The sequence below is a fragment of the Podarcis tiliguerta genome, assembly GCF_965153285.1.
Source record: "Podarcis tiliguerta genome assembly, chromosome: 4".
In the NCBI taxonomy this organism is placed as follows: domain Eukaryota; kingdom Metazoa; phylum Chordata; class Lepidosauria; order Squamata; family Lacertidae; genus Podarcis; species Podarcis tiliguerta.
Genome location: NC_139537.1, coordinates 74544108 through 74566460, shown reverse-complemented (window position 1 = coordinate 74566460; position 22353 = coordinate 74544108). Strand labels below are relative to the sequence as shown.

The 22353-nt window shown below is 45.2% G+C and overlaps 1 protein-coding gene across 6 annotated transcripts in view; it reads left to right on the top strand.

Moving 5' to 3' along the window:
• Positions 1-13600: 13600 nt before the first annotated feature.
• ST6GAL2 (ST6 beta-galactoside alpha-2,6-sialyltransferase 2) overlaps positions 13601-22353 on the top strand; it is an 86710-nt gene continuing 77957 nt past the window's right edge. For 2 of the 6 annotated variants that reach the window (XM_083437834.1, XM_083437845.1), the window contains exon 1: positions 13601-13944. The gene's annotated coding sequence lies outside the window, so the exon portion shown is untranslated. Of the gene's footprint in view, positions 13945-14408; positions 14568-14778; positions 14853-22353 lie in introns of those variants that run through there. The other 4 variants (XM_083437848.1, XM_083437844.1, XM_083437839.1 and 1 more) reach the window with 3 other exon arrangements.

Genomic DNA, 22353 nt, shown 5'->3' with positions numbered 1-22353 from the left:
TATATGGGGCTTTCTTAGGGGTCCCACTTATGTCCCAATGCAAGCTGCTACCTGACCTTCTTTCTGGCTACCTCAGGTGGCTCTCTAACTGACTTTTGATTTGCTGTATTCCGAGCCACTGGCTGAAAAGCCAGAGGAATCCTAAACCTTGAGAAAACCCTTTCCACAAGCACAAGTCGCTGACCCCTCTAGATAACCTTTTAGCCAGGCTTTCGAGGGAGATAATTTTATGGGAATATGGGCCAAAGATGAGGAGCTATTGCTTGCCAGCTCCCAGCCCCCGCTTGGGCAGGGGGCGTCTTGTGCTGCCACCTAAGATGTGTGAATTTACAGGGCTGCCACTGTCCAGAACCCCTAAACAACAAAGTTGCCGCCGGGCCAGCTTCCTGCACACCAGTTTCAGGTTCTACTGCTCAGGGAATTTCCATTTGAAATGTGGAGCTGCGTAAGTGGTCCACACGTCCCCGTCCCTGCGATCCCAGCAAGCTGTGGGGATGATGGCAGCCCTGTGTCTAACATTCCCATCATAGTGAATTGCTACTTATAGAATCATAGAGTTGGAAGGGACACCAACAATCTTCTAGTCCACTCCCTAATAATAATAATAATAATAAATAATTAAATAAATATAATATAATATGCCCCGCCCATCTAGCTGGGCTTCCCCTGGGTGGCTTCCAACAAAATATTAAAATACAGTAATGCATCAGACATTAAAAGCTTCCCTAAATATGGCTGCCTTCCGATGTCTTTTAAAAGACTGGTAGTTGACATCTGGTGGGAGGGCTCTCCACAGGACAGGTGCCACCACCGAGAAGGCCCTCTGCCCGGCCCCCTGCAACCCGGCTTCCGTCCAGTTAGAACGATGAGGGAGCATGCAGCTGTCCCATACAGGGAACAATCCTGCAACCTAGGCATTACTGGCACCACGTGCTGACCTGCTGAGCTAACCAGGATGATCCTTAAAGACCTGGGAGAGCCTCACCCTGACCCCATAGAGGTCCAAGGTGACGTCTGAATCGTCATAAGAGCCCAGGGATGAAACACCTGTGAGGAAGTGTAAGTATCATCTCTGCTCTTCTTTGTCCTCCCCTCCTGGATCGCCGCCTCTGAAGAAGCTTTCTTCCAGAAGAAGGCACCTGGGGCATCAGCAAAACATCCTCTGCAGGAGAGGCTAGCTCTGGAGGCATCTGCAAAGGCCCTGCCATAGTCTGCAAAAAACTAAATAATGTGAGGAACCAGTGAAACCAATGCTTTGTGCACCACATGGGGACGCTATTCAGGTCGGAAATTGCTGCCAGAGGCCATCGAATTCTTGAGCAAAGCCCTAGGATCACCTGCTAGGCCAGACATAAAATGTTTCCAATGAGATAACAGACTTGAGGCAGCCCACTGCCTGTCCAGGTACCCCTGCTTGCCCTTTTAGAGGGAAGCATCCCCTCAAGAAACCTAAATTTATTTTGATTTGTTTTGTTATAACAATGGCTAAGTGAGGGATATGAACCCTGTCTCCCAGGACCTAGTCCTGCACTCTACCCACTAAGCCACAATGGCTCGTCTCTAAAATATTTTCTTTACAATTAAATTACACAGGCTGCAATGCTCAGAGCGGCCATTGTCAGCCTAAAATAATGCAATAAAAACAAGCGCTGCAGTAAACAAGCGCTGCAGTAAACTATGAGAGCAAATTAGGCCTCAAAAATGGCGCTCCCGCCAAAAAGAAGCAGGGAAAGTGGCAATCACAACGGGGCCTGCTCCCAGGCCCCAATTAGGCCGCGCCTGCCTCCCTGCAGCCCTGGCAGACACCAGGCCTCCCTGGTTCACAGGGAAGGCCTGCCAGGCTAACAAGGCCGAAACGGCCCTTTAAATAATAGGACGGGGGGCCTCACGGCAAGGCCTCATAAGGGCCTGGCAAAGGCCTCAGCCAGGCCCACCCTTCACCCGGGACTGGCAGAAAAGGGGCAGCCGGGGCAATAAATAAAAGAAAACAGGCCTTGGAGAGGCCTGCCACCAAATTAGAAGACCCAAAGTTAAGGTAAGCTAAAGGAGGGGGAGGGGGAGTAGGGGGGAATTAAAGACCAAAAGGGGGGGTGGGAAAGCAGACTAAAAGTAAAAGAAAATATTACACAGAAAAAAGAAAATTTAATAGGACTAAAATAACAATTAAATAGAAGCTAATGCAATTAAAGCAGGCCAAAGACACAAGGTAATTAGTAGAAAAAATACAACCGTCTCCCTTCGCTGTGATCAATCCGATGCACTGGCGAAAAGAGGAAGCCCTAGCCTCGTGCAAGGAGTTTTAGTATTTCTGGCTGTCAATCAATAAATGGCAACATTAACTTCTTCCCAACAACAAGGGAAGCCCCAATCGCATCAGTGGCCAACAATCAATTAGCCCGCCTTCCAACTTTGGAGTGTCCTGAAGGCCCCCACCGCAACACGTGCTCTCCATGAAGGAGAACACGCTTTCTTGCAACAATTGAACTCTTTCATTTTCTTTACGGTCATATTTTTGATTCACATTTTGCTTTATTACATTTAGGAGTCTATTATTAAATCCTGCCCCCCCCCCCCTTTTTAGAACATAGTCTCTTTTTTCATTTGAATTTCACATTGCTGTGTTTCATGTTATTTATTCAAAACTACGTATGTGTAAACTCCCCCCCCCAAAAAAAAAGTATTGCAAAACCTCCAATTGCCAGTGTTAATTAACAGTACAATATTGTCATCTAAAACAGTTCCTCTAAATTAAGCCCAGATCTAGAGGTCGTAAAATGAAGCAATGAGCCTCTCCATCTATAGCCACAAACTTTATGTGTTATTCCCATTGTGGGTTGGGATCATGCACGCAGCAATGAAGCCTATGTGCCTTCTCAGTGGCAGCTCCCAGATTTTGGAAATCACTCCTTGGAGAAGTTAGATGGGCTCTCTCCTTGTTCCAATAAGCTTTCGGGAACTGACTGCTTTTAATGAAAGCACTGGCATTTTATGGAAATTATTTGCATGGTTTTAATAGGTTTTCTTTTTTAAAAAGTACATATGGTATATTGTTTTAATTCTATCAATGTTTCATTGTTTTCTTCTTCTTTTATGTTTTTAAATGTTCTTATTTTTATCTGTAAGCCTCCTTGAGTCCCTGTCAGGGGAAAAGGTGGGGTAGATATAAATAAATTATCAATAAACACAATGAAAATAATAAATGATGCTAATAACTCAGCAGCAGACTGCCTTCTGGAAAATAGAATTTCAATCTCTCATGCAAGACTGTGTCTCTACCTAGCAGCGTTCCCACCCTCAAGCAACACGTCTCACGTGATTTTCAAAAGTGTCAACACGAAGAAATATTGTCCCCACGGAAACATGAAAACCCATCCACACCTCAGGCGAAGTGATGATGGTGACAGGATATCACATTGAAGGTGGGCAGCGTTCACGTGCTTCAGAACACGTGCCATTGGTTGGAAGGCTGCTTGGAAAAGAAACAAGAAACAAGAAAACAAATCATAGCAGGAAACAAAGCGGGACAAACCGCCCACACCATCTTTTGTTGAGCCAATGCAATAGTGACACAACTGGTGGTATAAACTGGCAATTCACTCCTTTTATGCCATAGGGCAATGCTATCAAGGTAAAGGTAAAGGGACCCCTGACTATCAGGTCCAGTTGTGACCAACTCTGGGGTTGCAGCGCTCATCTCGCTTTATTGGCCGAGGGAGCTGGTGTACAGCTTCCGGGTCATGTGGCCAGCATGACTAAGCCACTTCTGGCAAACCAGAGCAGTGCACGGAAACGCCGTTTACCTTCCCACCAGAGCGGTACCTATTTATCTACTTGCACTTTGTGCTTTCAAATTGCTAGGTTGGCAGGAGCAGGGACCAAGCAACGGGAGCTCACCCCGTCACAGGGATTCAAACCGCCAACCTTCTGATCAGCAAGTCCTAGGCTCTGTGGTTTAACCCACAGCGCCACCCGCGGCCCACATGCTATCAAAAGCAGTGTCTACCTTTGCAATGACCAATCCTCAGGTGCCATCTTCTTAAGGGGACTGAGGTGTTGCCCATGCGCAACGTCACACAACGACCTGACATCGCACACACAATACCAGGCGGTGAAGCCAAATGCCCTCTGGATATTGAGGGGACTTGGAGGAACTGCCTTGGCCCCTAGGAGTTGGTGCACCTGCCCCAATCCATCCCAGAGGCATAACATTTAGAATGGGTGGAGAGAGAATCTCGCAGGCTTCTCTTCCTGTTCCTCAGGCCATACTCACGCTACCCAGGCCACACCACTTACAAGCTTTGCTTTGCACTGTGACTATGTTTGCCGGGCTGAAATGTGTCCCTGAACTCTGAAAATGTCTCTTGCTTGTCTGGAAGGATTGAGTGTTGTGTGTGAAGGAACGAGCCTACTGCACAAAGATAAATTTTCCCCATGACAATTAATCGAGCTTCTGGTATATATTTCTAGTGGCTGGCTAGCACAAGGGGCTTGGCAATTCACAATATGATAGCCAGGCACCAACCACGAATGTTTCTGGATAACTGTAATGGATTGGGGGAAAAGGACCAGTCAGCACAGAGCGATTATGGCAGTGTAGCACACCATATTAAATCAAATATTATTTTGCAAAATGAGTCTGAGGGTTTTGTGAATATACTCCTGTCTACTGTTGTTCTGGCTAATGTAACTATTTTTAGTGTAATCCATTATAACTTGTGAGGATGAGAGAAGGATGAGCAAATCTTTGGGAAGGCAGGTCTGCAATGTGCCCAGAGTTCAGCAAGTTCCAGTAGCTGATAGCTATAAACAGGACATTGTTTTAAGCAAAACATCAGGTTACAGGAAAGGTAACATTCCTTGGGAGTTTAAACTGCATGTTCCAAGATAGCTGCACCCATTTTCCTAGGCCGTAAAGGCACAGTGATGGGTACAGAGATGATAACCTTGTGTTGTCGGACTGAGAGCTCTTCAATAATTGAAATCAATAAATATTTTTGAAAAACTGGTACCTCTCCCTTAGTCTCTGTGCCTTTCCTCTTTGCTTCAGGTTGCATTTATGACAGCAGAAGCCATACTTTGATGGGTGGTCAGTCAGGCCCCACCCCAGCTGAACTGCTGCTGCTTGACAAAGACTTTTTCTATTCCATAAGGCTTTTAATGTATTATGCCTGTTAATAACTTTTTACCTGAGGCTTTCATTTGTTTTAAACCCCGTGTTCTTTTGTTGGTCTACTGATCGTTGTGTAAAACATTTTGTGGCCAACTCTGGTGAAAAGCGATCTGTGAATATTGGAAATAAATACATAAATGTGAAGAGAATACTATTTATAAAGTTTACTAGCAGGCAAATGTAGAACAGAAGTGCTAATAACCATTGTCTGGAAATATCTCCTATTCATCGCAGCAGATTCTGCAAGCCATACGGCAGCCTCTGCAGAGAATATAGCCTAGATGGAGAATATAAAGGGTGTGGGTGTAGAAACTATCCTACAGTAGAAAGTGAAAATTTACATCTGTTGCCCTGCCTACTTTTGTCTCTGGCCATGCCCACCATTGCCATGTGGACCCCAGAAGGTTGCCTGTAAGGGAATGTGGCCTTCAGACTGAAAAGTTTCCCCTCTCTGACGTAAGATGTTGCGATATATGGAAGCCCCACATGAAACACTCAGGCGTCAAGCTGCAATTTAAGTAGGGCTGTGTTCCAATTGCAGTCTTGCATCATCCAGGAATCAGCATACAGAGGTGGGATTACATACAGGGAAGAAGGCTGTGTGGGCAAGTCAAACATACCTCTTTATACTAACTGGCTATAGACCAATTTGGCAACGCCCCATGTCTCATGTTCATAGCAGCCAACTTCAAGGGGCCGAGGGGTCTTCAGCCTCCTCTATAAAATATTTGAGGGCCTCCCACAAAGTAGATAGGCACTGGCTTTCAAATAGGGTATGTGCACCGCATCATGTGATTAATTATTTGGGGCTGAGTTTACCCGGGAGGTTCCCCCCTCAATATTTTATTCAAATTGGCACCTCTGCTCATGTTGCTGATTCACAATTCAGCGTGGGACCAATTCAGCATCAGCAGTTGATCTTTATGTGCCGCTCAAGACCATTCTCTGAGTCACTTCTGGAGTGGCACCCTTCATGTTAAGGATTTCTATACTTATTTCCAATGTATCTCCTGCAGCAAGGTTAGGTATTCCAGGTCAGTTTGGTAAATGTTAAAGAGTTAAAATCCATTTGGTCTCAAGAAGCTTCTATGGCTTTTAGCAAGGCTACTCCTGAATAAAGGTAAAGGTAAAGGGACCCCTGACCATTAGGTCCAGTCCATTAGGTCGTGGCTGACTCTGGGGTTGCGGCACTCATCTCGCTTTATTGGCCGAGGGAGCCGGCGTACAGCTTCTGGGTCATGTGGCCAGCATGACTAAGCCGCTTCTGGCGAACCAGAGCAGCGCACGGAAACGCCGTTTACCTTCCCGCCGGAGCGGGTACCTATTTATCTACTTGCACTTTGATGTGCTTTCAAACTGCAAGGTTGGCAGGAGCAGGAACCGAGCACCCCATTGTGGGGATTCAAACCACCGACCTTCTGATTGGCAAGCCCTAGGCTCTGTGGTTTAACCCACAGCGCCACCTGCATCCCTTACTCCTGAATAGACGGGTTTTAATATAATGGGACCCACATACAGTGATTTTCCTAAGATCTCAAAGTGTTGAGCCTCAAAAGAATCTTTAAGACAGGCCAGTATTGTTCTCCCAATAGCACAGATGGGGTGCTGAGGGTAAGTATTAGTAGCTGTGTTCAAGGCTCAGCATAGATTTCATACTGCAAACCCTAACAAGGAATGTGGAAGCTGTGGCCCTCCAGATGTTGTTGGGCTACAACTTCCATCATCCTTGACTCCTGGGGCTGATGGGAGTTGGAGTCCCACAACATCTGGAGGGCCACAACACCGAGGCATCCCAAACCTAAACTTGACCTTGAGCTCTGGTCAATCTCTCATGCCGAATTAAACACATTTAAAACCTTGGCTGTGCCAAATGTGCATTTATTTTCTTTTCCTTATATTTAACTTCCTCCCACACTTACTGATTTTATACAGATACACATTGCAGTTTCTTTTGTTCCCAAAGTTAATTGGTTCCTCTCAGTGGACATTGAAAATAATTAATTAAACTGAAGATCTGCAAGCTTAAAATACCTCTCAAATTCAAAGAGACCACTTTTAAATGTCCAGCTTTCTCTTGAATACCTCCCAACTGCAGATCTCATAATGCATTTTTTTCTGGAGTTGCGTCAAATCAGGTCTCTTTTAATGTGTGCCAAGTGCAGCCATGGGATTGGATCTCACAACCTCTTTTTCTTTTTCACTTCAAAGCAGCTGTCTGAGGCTACAGATTTAATCAGGAAGCGGTGTTGATGTGTGGGGGGAGGGAGGGGCGAACATATTTCCATCATGCCATTTTCCTATTCAAATCGCCCCCCATAGCTGCTGTTAGCTCTACTGTGGGGAAAGGTCGAGTACAATACACATAACTACTGTCTCTTTACCTCCGAGAAGCTAATAGGTTTTGGGGACAGGGGAAAACAAACGACCATTGGGCAGCAGTAATAAATAGTAAGGGAAAAGGTTAAATTGTTGCTTGATCAAATTAGCAGTCCCAGACAGCTCTGGAGTTAAAAAAGGAAGCTGGAGGATTCAGTCATGTATTGCCAGCATCACCTATAATATCTGTTTGGCACTCATGTGACGCTAAATTCAAATGGCTTGAAGCAAATTGCAAAAAAAAAAATAGCCAATTAGGGCTTTAAAGGCCAGCACCAACACTTTTAATTGTGCTCGGAAATGTACTGGGAACCAGTCTAGCTGCTGCATTCTGGATTAGTTGTAGTTTCTGAGTCACCTTCAAAGGTAGCCCCACGTAGAGCGCACTGCAGTAGTCCAAGCAGGAGCTAACCAGGGTATGCCCCACTCTGGCGAGACAGTCTGTAGGCAGGTAGGGTCTCAGCCTGCATACCAGATGGAGCTGGTAAACAGCTGCCCTGGAGGCAGAATTGACCTGCACCTCCATGGACAGCTGTGAATCCAAAATGACTCCCAGGCTGCAGACCTGGTCATTTAGGCGCATGGCTGCTGCATTTAACCTACCACAACTATTTCTCACATGCCAACTGCAATTCTGAAAACAACAACTCTCCATCCAACTCTAAAACTCTCCTCCCTTTGTCTTTCTGACAACTCATCTTTAGTGGGCTATTACCAGCCTGCCCCCCTGCTTGTATTTTAAGATTCTAAATTCAGTGTCTGGCACCCTGGAATTATAAGGGGGCTCCAGGACTTAGAAGGGGAGTCCAGACTCGCCTCAAACTCATAACAATATGCTATGTTGTTAAAAATACGGGCAAACAAGAAATGTGTAGGATCAGAGTGCCATCTTTCTTCACATTTCAATGAAATGTCATATAATAAGATTTCTTTTCATATATAAACAGTCTGTTATGCATTGTTAAGGTCGCTTCCAGGTGACCTGTTTATTAAGCACTCCTCCTGATTTATTTGTTGAATGTAGGGAGGTTAGATAAATGTTGGCTATCATGCATTCGTGATGATTTTATTTTGGAGGAGTTAGATGATGTTGCATCAAACAGTATCCCACAATTTCTAGTTCATTTTCCTGTCACTTCTCACAAAAAGTCTGAAGTGGGTGGGGGTTTTTGTGGGGGGACACACAATTTGGTTCGACAACAGCACAAAACCAGTTTAGTTCTGCAGCCTGAATTTGTCAGTATGTGGTTGAATCTCACCTGAAAATGGTGACAGTCTGGAATCCTAAACCGAATACAAATGCTTCCCACGCCATAATAATAGAATGGGTTCCCCCACACAATGTTGTTAATTTGCATCTGGATATTTCCTGGGCAAATAAAGAGTTTTCTTCTGGTGACATGCACTAAGTGGCATTTGGTAAAAGCAGCAGAAAGATATCTCAGCTGAGTAGAATTTTAACTGTCTGCAGAATATCAAGCAGGATAAACATGCCCTCCACACAGGTGCTCCCCTATAATTACAGTACAGCAAATCCTCCAATCTGACTTTGGCCCAGTGGTTTGATTTCTGCTCCACTTGATGAATTTCGTACAAGACTAGTATAGACATTGGATAGACTAGTACAATTATATGTCTGGGAAGCACTGCTAAAAACACACTGAGCTCTGGGATAAACGAGAATGGGGTAAACGAAGGGCAGTTTTCTTGACCTGCTGCAATTATGTGAAGGTCACAAAAGCAACTCGCTGCCTTTTTTCTTTCTTTCTTTTTTTTGCAGACGTAGCTGCTTTGGTGTTTATAATCACTGCTGATTTCTCCAGATCAAGGGCAACAGAGCCTTACTGCATGTTGCATTCTTAACACTGGGGACTGGGGAGTTAAATATATGTGTAGAAAAGCTTCTTTTCCCATCCTCCAGTCAATGCCTTGTTAGATTTAGCATATATTCACAGGATGCTAACGCGGAGAATTATCTTACCAGAGGCTTTCTGAGGACGTATCTTCTAAGTTAACAGCAATTGCTTCCTGATCATTTCCCCGTTTATAGATGTAGCGAAAAGAGAAGAAGAAAAAGTAATCATACCAACAAAGCAACCTGTTTAGAGTTGGTCTCATTTCTAATAGTCTGGCTTGCAGTGCAGTCCTTTCTTTAGTACTTCTGAGATGCAGCGCTCTCGAGAGCCTGAAGGTGAAAGATCTTTCTGTGTTACAAACACACAAAAGAGGAAGTGGAGAAGTCGGGAGTGAAAGGGGAAAAATAAATTGCACAAATAAAGATATGGACTAGAATGCAGTGACTGCAATATCCACCTGGCAACATACTCATTCGTCTATATAAATACTTGCACAGAGAAATGTATAGACACATAACACCTGTAGCCATACAAGTACTTCAGTTTGTCACATTTTGAAGATGTTGCTGCTGAAGTCTACTAAGTCTGCACTCAAAGGGTTCAGGAAGCAATAATGCAAACACACAAATTCTAATACAGAGATCAGTCTGCATTTGGACCCAACCTCTCCTATTCATTGGGACTCGGGTGGCGCTCTGGACTAAACCACAGAGCCTAGGACTTGCCAATCAGAAGTTTGGCGGTTCGAATCCCTGCGACGGGGTGTTCGGTCCCTGCTCCTGCCAACCTAGCAGTTCGAAAGCACGTCAAAGTGCAAGTAGATAAATAGGTACCACTCCGGCGGTAAGGTAAACAGCGTTTCTGTGTGCTGCTCTGGTTCGCCAGAAAGTGGCTTAGTCATGCTGGCCACATGACCTGGAAGCTGTATGCCGGCTCCCTCAGCCAATAAAGCGAGATGAGCGCCGCAACCCCAGAGTCGTCCACAACTGGAACTAACGGTCAGGGGTCCCTTTACCTTTACCTAACACCTATTCCTTGCATTGGAAAGAACCAGCTGGCCATGCAGAAAGGAAGATCAATAGGCAAAATAAAAAGCAAATGCTTATGTGTGATGATCATGCAAGTGTCTAACAGTGTTCTTAGGCATGCATGTTGATGATTTGATCATACAGTACAGTTATCCCAAGTGATGTACTGCAGACAGCAAGTGCTGTCTCTGTCACCTTTGATAATTTCAAAGCAAGGACTTAGTAAGAAAGGGCTCTTTCTTTTTGGTGCCCAGGTTCAGCTCCTGAACATTTGGTAAGATGGCTGATGTGTATGGGAAGATCCTGGTTTAAAAAGAGGTAAGAATTCTCTTAGTTTCAGAGAGTATATTCCTCAAACCCTGTGACATCACTTCTGGGAGGATAAACAGGAAAGCAGAATGGAAATTACTTGCCTGCTACTTACTTCTTCACACAATCATTCCTTCTGCTGAGCTGAATTTCAGACTTTAGGAGGGCTTGGGCTTTGGGCACCTGAATTAAGAAGCATCCAAATAAGAAGTCCAGTTTTCATGACATGACCAACACCTGTCAGGCGTTGAGGCGCAGAGGACTCTTGCAATTATTTCTGCAACAAACTAATACGGCTACACAGTCTCTGGAAGTTGCAGAATGAACCTTCAGATTACCATTTAATTCCAATCTGAATGATGCAGGGATCCACATTTGACTTATATTTATATCACAGCATCCTCAGAACACACTATTCGGGCACACAGATCCAAGGTATGTCTTAAGATCCATGCACATTCTATGCTGAAGTTGCATGTTCTTTGCTGCAAACACACTGGTGTTTGCCAACATGTACTGTGGCAACGTAAAGTAGGAAGAAAAAAACAGTTGTGAAAACATGTCAGTCAGTCTGAAGTCACATCCCAAAACACAACCCTAGCATGTTTTCAAATGTCTGCACTTTCCATGAGCCTTGCTCAGGTGTTCTGAATTTGTCAATAATCCAGAGTGGATTGATATGAAAGTCTGAACAGAGTCTACTCAGCTACACTCAAGGAGAGAAACTATGTTGCCAGTACAGTTGTTGTTGATGATGATGTTCAACAAGTATACAACTTTGACAAAAGAAAAAGAGGAAACACAAAAGAAAACAAAAATACAGCCATGGACATGAAAGGAATACATGTCATTTTTACAGTACTAAGGTACACTTTTTAATAGAAGCTCAATGAAAGAGCACTAGCATCTAATTGTAAACACACAGGCAAGGTTAAGTCGTGGCTGGAAAAAGTAAAACAGAAAAAATACTAGTTAAAGGTGCTTGCAAAAAAATATCATAATTTGTAGGGGAAGATAATAATATGTGGATAACTATAAAGATATGTGTACCAAATGCCCGTATAATCTTCAGGCACCTGTGCAATTTTTAAGGCTTTATTAGGGTCCAAATTTAGACTTTCAGATCAAAAGACAGAGGCTGTAACTAGGCACAGAAATAATGACATTATTCTCCCTCTTTTCCTTGCCGATTATGAGTGCTTCCTGGTAGGTGTTTATTGTGGGATCAATGCTGCTGCTCACATGGGCACGTTTTTCACAGCGCCCACGCAATGCCATTACCATCAACATGCCAGCCTGCATTCTCCCTCTTCCAATTAATCTGGATTCCCTCTTTCCATGGAAAACCCAGTAATTAAAAAAAATAAATCAAAACCTGTAACCAACAGCCCCTTTGCAACATCTTCACGACCCTTTTGCTATTACAGTGGTACCTCGGGTTAAGTACTTAATTCATTCCGGAGGTCCGTTCTTAACCTGAAACTGTTCTTAACCTGAAGCACCACTTTAGCTAATGGGGCCTCCTGCTGCTGCTGCGTCGCTGGACCACAATTTCTGTTCTCATCCTGAAGCAAAGTTCTTAACCTGAGGTACTATTTCTGGGTTAGCGGAGTCTGTAGCCTGCAGCGTATTGTAACCTGACGCGTATGTAACCCGGGGCACCACTGTATATGTATATATACAGTGCTTTTTTTTTCTTAAAAAAATGTTTAGGGGTACTCTCATTTTGACTCAAGAAAACCACCATTTTATAGTTCAAATTGGGAAAAGGAAATACAGTAATTGGACAAAAGTAGAAAGATTCACAAAATGTTTAGGGGTATGCATACCCCTGCGTCCCCCCAGAAAAAAAACACTGGATATATATGTGTGTGTACACACACACAAGGGATGCGGGTGGCGCTGTGGGTTAAACCACAGAGTCTAGGACTTGCTGATCAGAAAGTTGGCGGTTTGAATCCCCACGACGGGGTGAGCTCCCGTTGCTCGGTCCCTGCTCCTGCCAACCTAGCAGTTCAAAAGCACGTCAAAGTGCAAGTAGATAAATAGGTACCACTCCAGCAGGAAGGTAAATGGCGTTTCCGTGCGCTGCTCTGGTTCGCCAGAAGCGGCTTAGTCATGCTGGCCACATGACCCAGAAGCTGTACACCAGCTCCCTCAGCCAATAAAGCGAGATGAGCGCCGCAACCCAAGTTGGCCACGACTGGACCTAATGGTCAGGGGTCCCTTTACCTTTACACACACAAACAGAAACTCCAGGGAGAGGCACTTGAAGGGTTCTTTGCCTCTGGCTCCAAAATGACTTAGTCGGCCATGGCTCGCGGAGGGTGGGCAACCATTTGCTGCTGCGCCTCAGGCGGCAAAAAATATTGAGGAGTGGGCGTTGCATCTCACAAGGAACCCAAGCGACGTTCCCGTAAGGAAACGCGGTTGCCCCCGCCGCAGCTGCGCGCGTCAATTTGGTCTCGCCCGTCCCACTTGGGCATATTGGGGTCCGTTCCCCTCAGCCCCAACTTGCAGAAGACTTTTGAGGGAGAAGCTGCTCGCTCAGCCTTGGGCGCGGGAGACCATATGGGTGCGGCGCGGGAGAGCGAGAGACAGAGCGAGCAGTAGCAGCGAGTGCGCGCGCACACACACACCCCACACACACCCCGAGAGACCACCGGCAGCATCCCCCAGTTTCGAGCGAGCAGCCCCACCCGGGCGCGCGCTCGCTCGCTCTCTCTCTCCCTGTGCGCAAAGGGGTTGCCCGCGTGCGTCCAAGTCTCCTCGGCCGCCCTTTCCCTCGAACAATGAGCAGGGGCCGCGCGCGCCACCACCCACCCCTCCCCTCCTCTCCCGTCCCTCACCGCTTCCCTCCCGCCCACAGCCCGGGACTAGGAGCCGGCGGAAGCAGCAGCAAGCAGCAGCTGCGGCAGTTCCCACCCCTCAGCAGCCACACAGAGACACCGGCAGCAGCAGCAGCAGCAGCAAGACGCGGCAACGGCGCCGGGTTTGGTTCAGTATGTCCACCACCGCTCGGCGCCGGCGGCGACCGAGGCTTGCAGCGGCCAGCCGGCAGCAGCAGCGGCTGAGCTTCCCGGGTCTTTAACTTGACCCTCTGCCGCCGCCGCCTCCTTCTCCTGAGGTAGGGGAGGCAATGGTAATGAACTGACCCGGCGGCAGCGGCCAACGACCCAGCCTTCTTCTGCGCTCCCCACTCACGGTAAGGAGCGGCGAGGGAAGCGCGCGCTTTTCTCACCCTGCCGCCCACATACACACACACACACAAACACCCGCCGTCCCGGGAGGCGGCGAAGTGAAGTCGACCCAGTCACAACAAACAGCAACAACCGACACAATATTTTCCAAAGGAGTCGAGGGAGAGAGAGGCGCTGCTCTTTGCCCAGGGAAGGAGAGGCAGGCAGGAGCGCGCGCGCGGTGGACCCACACAGCGTGCAACCTTCACGGCCATGTGCAAGGAGGGGAAAAGGCGGGGGGGGGGGGGCGGGCGGCGGGGTCAGAAGCTGGAGTCGCCCAGACAAGGGAGCTGTTTTTTGGGGGGGGGGGGGGACGGACTAATAATGCAGTGCCACTGAAGTGGGGAGGGCGTGGGAGATAGGAGGAGTTGACAGTTGGGCGGCTGGCAGGCAGCAGGAGGAGCTGGGGGAGGGGGTTGCCTGCGTGTGTATGGGGGGGGGGGAGAAGCTGGTTGGCGCGTGCATTAAAGGGACCCGACTCCCCCCCCCCCCCGCCAGTTTCCCTCGAGGAGCAGCGAAGGAGGAGAGATCTGCTGTCTAAAGCGAAGCTTCGGTTGCTGCTGGGTCTTTGAGGAATTCCTAGAATGTGGTACGTTGCTGGGTTTTCTTTCTCCACACCCCCCCCCCCCCTTCCGTATGTGTGTGTGTATCTCTATATGTGCACGCGAGAATTCTTCGCCAAAGGGAAAGGCGTTCTTTTTTTTTACACCCCCCCCCCCCCCCGCTAATGAGGGAGATGCTGCCTTTCTTTCCCTCCAAATGGAACATCGCTGCCTGGGCTTGGCAACAGCAGCACCGGAGCGAGCGAAGTGGCCCCCGGCGCAGCGAGCACACACACTCTTTCTCTCACACCGAGATTGTGGCAGCTTGCAAAGTGCGTGGGAGATCAGAAGTATTTTGCCCTCTGGCTCTACGAAGAGAAGTGCGGCCGTTTCTTTCTTCCTCTCTCCCTCTCTCTCTCTCTTAATAACCCGGCGCTTTTGTGTGCAGGGAAAAGCAAGCCTCATTCAAGGAACGGGCTAAGTTGTCCTGCAAATCTCCCAGAGCTTCAGTGATCTTGAACATGAGAACCGGAGGGAGCCGAGATTGGTTCGACTCCTAATCCCTCTCGTATAAATGCAATTTGAGGAGGGGTGTGTGTGTCGTCGTCTTCGTTGAGACCAGTTCCTAAACTATTTTATTTATTTATTTTTGCTAATGTTTAGTGGAGCCCAGCCTTTTTGTTTGTTTCCAGACTTCTGCAGCTTACAGTAGGCAGTGTGGTTATTTATTTATTTAGCGAGACTTGGCTGTTCAAAGAGTTGAATAGATATGTTTAGAGAAGCAGTGCTTTCCAAGAATTTAAATGAGGTCTTTTTTCCTTTTTTTTTTAAATGGCTTTCCAGGACTTTTCTATTAGCTCTCATTGTTTTCTCTGGCTGACCTTTGGGTAGTTTAGCAACTGTACTGAATTTTAAGACAGAAGTATATGGTCACACAAACATTTTGTTGTGCGTCTTTTGTTTGTTTTTCTGTGCAACTGGAAATATTTATCACAATCACCATGGTGGGAAATATTTGCATTTAACAATATGATTTACAGTTATAATAATAATAATAACAATATGCTCTAATACCAGCTTTTCCTTTAATCAGATGTTTTGTGTTTTCATAAAGAGTTTATGTGTGGTGTAGAATGATATAGTCGAATTACAAGGACAGAAATTATTTAGATTGCGAGCCTTGTTACTTACATGCTTACATGAGGTCACAGGTTACATGACTGTTCACATGTTTCACTGAACACAGAAACATACTGTCTCTACACATGTACAAGTGTTCATTTGCACAGTTTGGCTGAAATGTACGCAGACTGTGCACTGGTTGAATATTGCATGTGAATTACTGAATGAGTGTGCAGCTTAACTATCTCTGTATGTACGTACATTGAATGTCCATCTAGACATGTTTACTCAAAAGTAAGCCCCATTGAATTCAGTGATCTTTACTTCCAGCCATAGTTTCTGATTTCAAGCATTTGCACTTCAATCCTAAACACTTTGACTTTGAAGCAGTTTCTATTGATGAGAGTAGTTCTGTTGAGAATACATTATATGGAAATAATCTTCCCTGAAATTGATGGGTTTCATTGCAAGTGAAACAACTCAGGTTTTAAGGCTCAGCCAGCACCTTGGGGGGTATCTCTGTGTGTAAAATTAAACCAGGATTTCTTCCAAGAAGAACCATTGCACTGTTGCTTTTTAATAGTTGAAGAAAATAGCTCAGATAATTTTTGAGGAATCATTTCAAGTGACGGGGGAAAGTGCATTCTAATTTTAGAACTGAACTCTTTTTCTTTTTCAAGAAAATGCCAATCACTTCACTAAAATGCCTGGGAGTTTAAAGTTGAAATTGGACATGGAAATAGCTAGTACTCAGCAGAAGTGCTTTGAATCTTCAGAGAAGATTTGCCATGATTGGGGCTGAGTTAAAGAACCTGTAGAAAAATCACATGCTGTGAATGTGTGGACTACTTTGCAAGAGGTTTTCCCCTCAGAGCTCATAAACCGCACAACTAAGGGAAACTGTGTGATGCATGCATGAATGGTAAGATTTCATTGTGTAGCATAGTCATATTGCACTGCAAGTTAGGAATGGAAGTCATTCTGCACTGTATTTGGATGTGCAGATGAGATATGAGCTGTAAATGGACCTGGGTGCAACTACATTTCTATCCTACCTTTCCTCTCGGGAGCTCAAGGCACAATGTAAATGGTCGTTCCTTCATTTTATTCTCACAGCAACCCTGGGAGGTAGGCTAGGCTGAGAAACAAGAGGTCCAAGTAACCCACTGGATGGCTCAGTGTTGATTTGAAACTGGGTGTTTCAAATCACTACGTTCTACAGATGTAGGTAGTCCTGGTCTATATTAAAGATGGTTGGTGGGAGCAACTGTATAATTTTGGTATAAAAGTTTGGGTCAGAGCTTTGAGATAGGAGGTCTTATATTCGATAAATTTTGTAGGTGAAAGCCCTGTGAACCTTTTGATCATACACAGTTTATGATATTTGCATTTCTCCCAGTAGTTCTGCATACAGTGGTACCTCAGGTTACATACGCTTCAGGTTACAGACTCCGCTAACCCAGAAATAGTACCTTGGGTGAAGAACTTAGCTTCAGGATGAGAACAGAAATCGCGCTCCAGCAGCGCGGCAGCAGCAGGAGGCCCCATTAGCTAAAGTGGTGCTTCAGGTTAAGAACAGTTTCAGGTTAAGAACGGACCTCCGGAACGAATTAAATACTTAACCCGAGGTACCACTGAATATGGAAAGCAAATTTATAAGATGTGTGAACTGTCGAATCTTATGTTTCAGAATTTCTGTGAACTTGAGGTAGAAGACCTGTGAGATTCCTTATCAGTATCATGAATCGCCTGCCCACCCAATAAATATAGTATTGGAGCCTATAGCATTGTTGAGATACTGTCAAGGTCTGGTTGCACATCAAAACGATTGGTGTCATATATGTACTTCCATTTTGTGAATGTTGTTTACCAGTAATAATGGCATCTTTATGCATTTGCATGGATGCATGTTGCTTCTGGAAGTGTACATGATGCATTTGCATATGCATATAGTGCAAGGCATACTCCTGCAGGGGCAGTGTTTTGAACATAAACTTTATATAACCTTTCAAGTGTGGGTGACTTCAACAAGGATGTGCCCTCTGCCTCCTCATTCTGAGAGATCAATACTTAATTTTTAGTTAACATGTACTAAGTACACTGGAACACGAACGCAAGATACAAGGTTTTTCTTCTTTGCAAAGATTTTCAGTGAAATACCATGTATTTGCATTTGTGTATCTTAGGAGTCATTCACACATGCATGTTGACTCGTTGGCTGTAACATTGTGATGGCTGGCATGTGTGAATCACAGATTCATGTCCATTCACATGCTTACAAGAGTAAGCAAGCATTGAATGTACAGTGGTACCTCGGGTTACATACGCTTCAGGTTACATACGCTTCAGGTTACAGACTCCGCTAACCCAGAAATAGTACCTTGGGTTAAGAACTTTGCTTCAGGATGAGAACAGAAATCGTGCTCCTGCAGCGTGGCGGCAGCGGGAGGCCCCATTAGCTAAAGTGGTGCTTCAGGTTAAGAACAGTTTCAGGTTAAGAACGGACCTCCGGAATGAATTAAGTACTTAACCTGAGGTACTGTGGGTTAAACCACAGAGCCTAGGGCTTGCCAATCAGAAGGTCGGCAGTTTGAATCCCTGCGACGGGGTGAGTTCCCGTTGCTCGGTCCCTGCTCCTGTCAACCTAGCAGTTCAAAAGCACGTCAGAGTGCAAGTAGATAAATAGGTACTGCTCTGGCGGGAAGGTAAACGGCGTTTCCGTGCGCTGCTCTAGTTCGCCAGAAATGGCTTAGTCATGCTGGCCACATGACCCGGAAGCTGTACGCCAGCTCCCTCGGCCAATAAAGCCAGATGAGTGCCACAACCCCAGAGTCGGTCACTACTGGACCTAATGGTCAGGGGTCCCTTTGTACATGAGTGAAACTAGAACTCTTAGTTACAGTATGAGACATCAGTGTTTGTAGCATTTGTTCTAATGCATGAACTGTGGTTTCAGAGAACATCCATGTTTGTAGATGGGTCACAAGGATCTTCATGGAGGTGTGATGTTACGCTAAACTACAAAACATATTTGAGAGCAAATAACGTTTGTGGCAATCTTTTCCTGGGGTGAGAAGTATATGCAGAAACAACAGGTCTTTGTGAACAGCTTGATTGACCCCACTGACCAGTGGAACTGACCTTTGGTTGGAAAGGGATGGTGAGAAGTTCCTTGCTGAACTTGGCAGAAGGGCGAGCAGGAAACTTGGCATGGTGCAACGTAGTCAATGGAATTGGCATGGACAGCATCAATAGGAAAAGGAACATGGGAGGTTTTGATTTAAGTAAAGAAACCTAACCCCATTTTCTTAAAGTGGATACTACTTATTCGTTGTAGGGATGCGAGTGGCACTGTGGGTTAAACCACAGAGCCTAGGACTTGCCAATCAGAAGGTCGGCAGTTTGAATCCCCGTGACGGGGTGAGCTCCCATTGCTCGGTCCCTGCTCCTGCCAACCTAGCAGTTTGAAAGCACATCAAAGTGCAAGTAGATAAATAGGTACTGCTCTGGCGGGAAGGTAAACAGCGTTTCCGTGCGCTGCTCTGGTTCGCCAGAAGTGGCTTAGTCATGCTGGCCACATGACCCGGAAGCTGTACGCCAGCTCCCTCGGCCAATAAAGCCAGATGAGTGCTGCAACCCCAGAGTCGGCCACGACTGGACCTAATGGTCAGGGGTCCCTTTACCTTTACCTTTACTTAGTCGTTAATAGTTTTATTAAGGAGTCTGTGCCACACACCCTTTCTGTAGCAATGCTGTTGTCCCTTTTCATGGTGGCAAGGTGTACCTGAAGTGATTTGAAGAACCAAGGTTTTATATTTTATTTTAGCAATGAGTTTCGGTAATTCAACAGGGTTTCATGATATGGTGGTTTAGACTTCAAACCGTTTCACTGCCTCTGGGTCTGAACTGAAGCAGTGCTGGGACAGCATGTGGATATTGGTTTAGCCTTCTTTGTTGACTTGTTCCTGCAGGTGTAGAATAAGATCTGAGTCGTTGCTTTTCATTTCTTTAAGAGTACACACTGGCCCAGTTCACACATAACACTAAGCCTAACAATGGCTTAGAGCAAACAAGAGATGTTCAGAGAAAATCTGCCTTCCCTGATACCCAGGCCTTAGCCATGGTTTGGCTTAGCATTATGTCTGAACCCAGGCTCATGGTTTTGTCTTGCTTCAGAGCAACTGCAAATGGTAAACCAAAAACAAACCTTGATTGCAGCTTCTGATTTGTCTGAAGTGAGGCAAACCATGAGCCTGGGTTCAGGCATAATGCAAAGCCAAACCATGGCTTAGGACCTTAGGTGTATTAAGTGCAGTGACAGCAGGACCAGGGGAGGAGTGCAGTGCCTGTGATTTTCACTCTGAGCATCTGCATGTTTGCTCATTCACACTAAGTCATGGCTTGACTTGGTGTTAGGTGGGAACTGGGTCATTGTGCACTTGCTCCAGAGAAGCGGACATGGAGCAATGGATCCAAACTACAAGATTCCACCTAAACATTAGGAAGAACTTCCTGACAGTAAGAGCTGTTCAACAGTGGAATTTGCTGCCAAGGAGTGTGGTGGAGTCTCCTTCTTTGGAGGTCTTTAAGCAGAGGCTTGGCAACCATATGTCAGGAGTGCTCTGATGGTGTTTCCTGCTTGGCAGGGGGTTGGACTCGATGGCCCTTGTGGTCTCTTCCAACTCTATGATTCTAATGAAAGTTATCTTATAGAGCAGCATTTTCCATGCATTGATATATTTGACAATATTATAGTTGGTGCTAAAATTGCTGCAGGGGACAAGAACTCTGCTAATCCCCGTATTTCTGAATACTATACTTCAGATTTAAGGCAAAGATTTCACCATTTTTACATACCTGCATGGCTGCTTTTCTGTGCTGAGTGGTATTGGTTGTCTCTTGGACTGGTAGTTCTTGAGCCTTGGGTGTGTTTGTCAACAATGTATTTCACAAACGTTTTGTGTTTATTACTGCTATGTTAAAAGATATCCAAAGCACTTCTTTTTTTTCAAATTAGAGGCCTGAGGACACCGCCTTTCTTTCTGACAAATGCTTGGCAGCCCTCCTTATCTTCCCTAGAAAACATTTCCCCAAATATTACATCCTTATTGGCAATTTTTGGACTTTAGCATTACCCAGAAGCCTCCCTCATGATTCGGCAGTGAGATAAATGAACTCGGAGCACACAGACCTCATCCTTTATGAAGCTAAGATGTAGTTCTGTGTTTGCTAGATGGTGCAGCCAATTAGTAGGCATTTCTTTCCTATGCTTCCTCTTGGTCACAAGGAGAGAGTCTTCCTATTACTTTAAAAACTTGTCCCTGTAGGATACTGACATAGGTACGCATCCATAACGAAGGTAGGCAGATATCAAAGCTCTTGGAAGACTAGGTTTCAAGGCTAGCACCTGACAGATAAGTAGAGTTGTGGATTCCAGTTTCCAAAAGGTGTTGTTTACTAACTGAATGGCAGGGTGTAATTTGGAAGGTGTGACTGTGTCACAGAGATGAAGCACACCTGCTAAAACTGTTCCCTGCTACACAGATTTTGAAGAACAGGGACTTCTTTCATGTCACAAATTGGCAGCAATGCCAGGGAAAATCTGTTCTTTTGCAGTAGTTCACCTCAAGCATATATTATGCTATGCATGTGTCGAACACTTTCCCAAAGACATAATCGAATCTGCAAGAAACAGCGAGGGGAAGGGACTTGACCATGAATGTTGATGTCAGTAGATTGATTCTTTGCTCAAAAAAAATGCTAACGCCTCTGTCAAAGGTCTTTGATCCAGTGAGCGTTGACATAAATAGTTACAATCACTTTGCAATTGCTTTGTTGAAAAACCGTAAAGGAAATAAAAACCACTGTTGGTACTTTCAACAGGTTTCGCTTTTGTAAGTCAGTGTAAAATTCACTGCACATTTTTTAACATGCATGAGAAGAATGGCGGAGAAGGGATGGCTGAGAAGGAATTAAAACACACAATGTGGTACCTTCCGCTTGTCTTTCCACAAAATGTTAAAATAGTCTTCCACAACTTGGTTAATTTGTTTTGTAAATGGCTTGTTAGGTATCATTTGATCTTTGTCTGGTTTAATTATCAAAGATCAGCATGGCAGTCTATATATGCTATTGAGCTACAATAATTATATTCAGCCCCTAAAATGAGCGTTTATTTGTTTAGGAGCAAGCTTGTACATAATGCACCATAAACTTTAAACCTTTCTCATCCTTAATTGTTGCAGTTTTGGTACATACAATTAAAGTGTGTGAGAGAGGGAGTTTGTTTTGCACTGCTTAGAAGAAAAGAAAGATAAATGCCACTGGATGTAATTTTTGAAGCTGTGTTATTTAAACAAATATTTTGTAGTTAATTATACACTATACTACATATTTAGGAGCTACAGCATGGTTTCCTGGAACTTGAGTTATTTATAACTATAGTGGGTTTCTCAAAATAATCAAGTGAGGTTCCCATCTTTCAGGCTCAGATACGTTTATTTGAAATCATGTTTGCTAAAAAGTCAGATGTCTTTATTCTTTCTCTCTCTCCCTTTGCCGCACTCAGCTATGACTACAGCAGCAGTCCTATGCACATTTACGTGGGAGTAAGTTCTGCTGAAATCAGTGGGGCTTCAGATTTTATGTGCATGGTAAGAAAATGTGCCCAATATGGTACTCTGCAGATAAAAACAACCCTAGTTGGTAGTG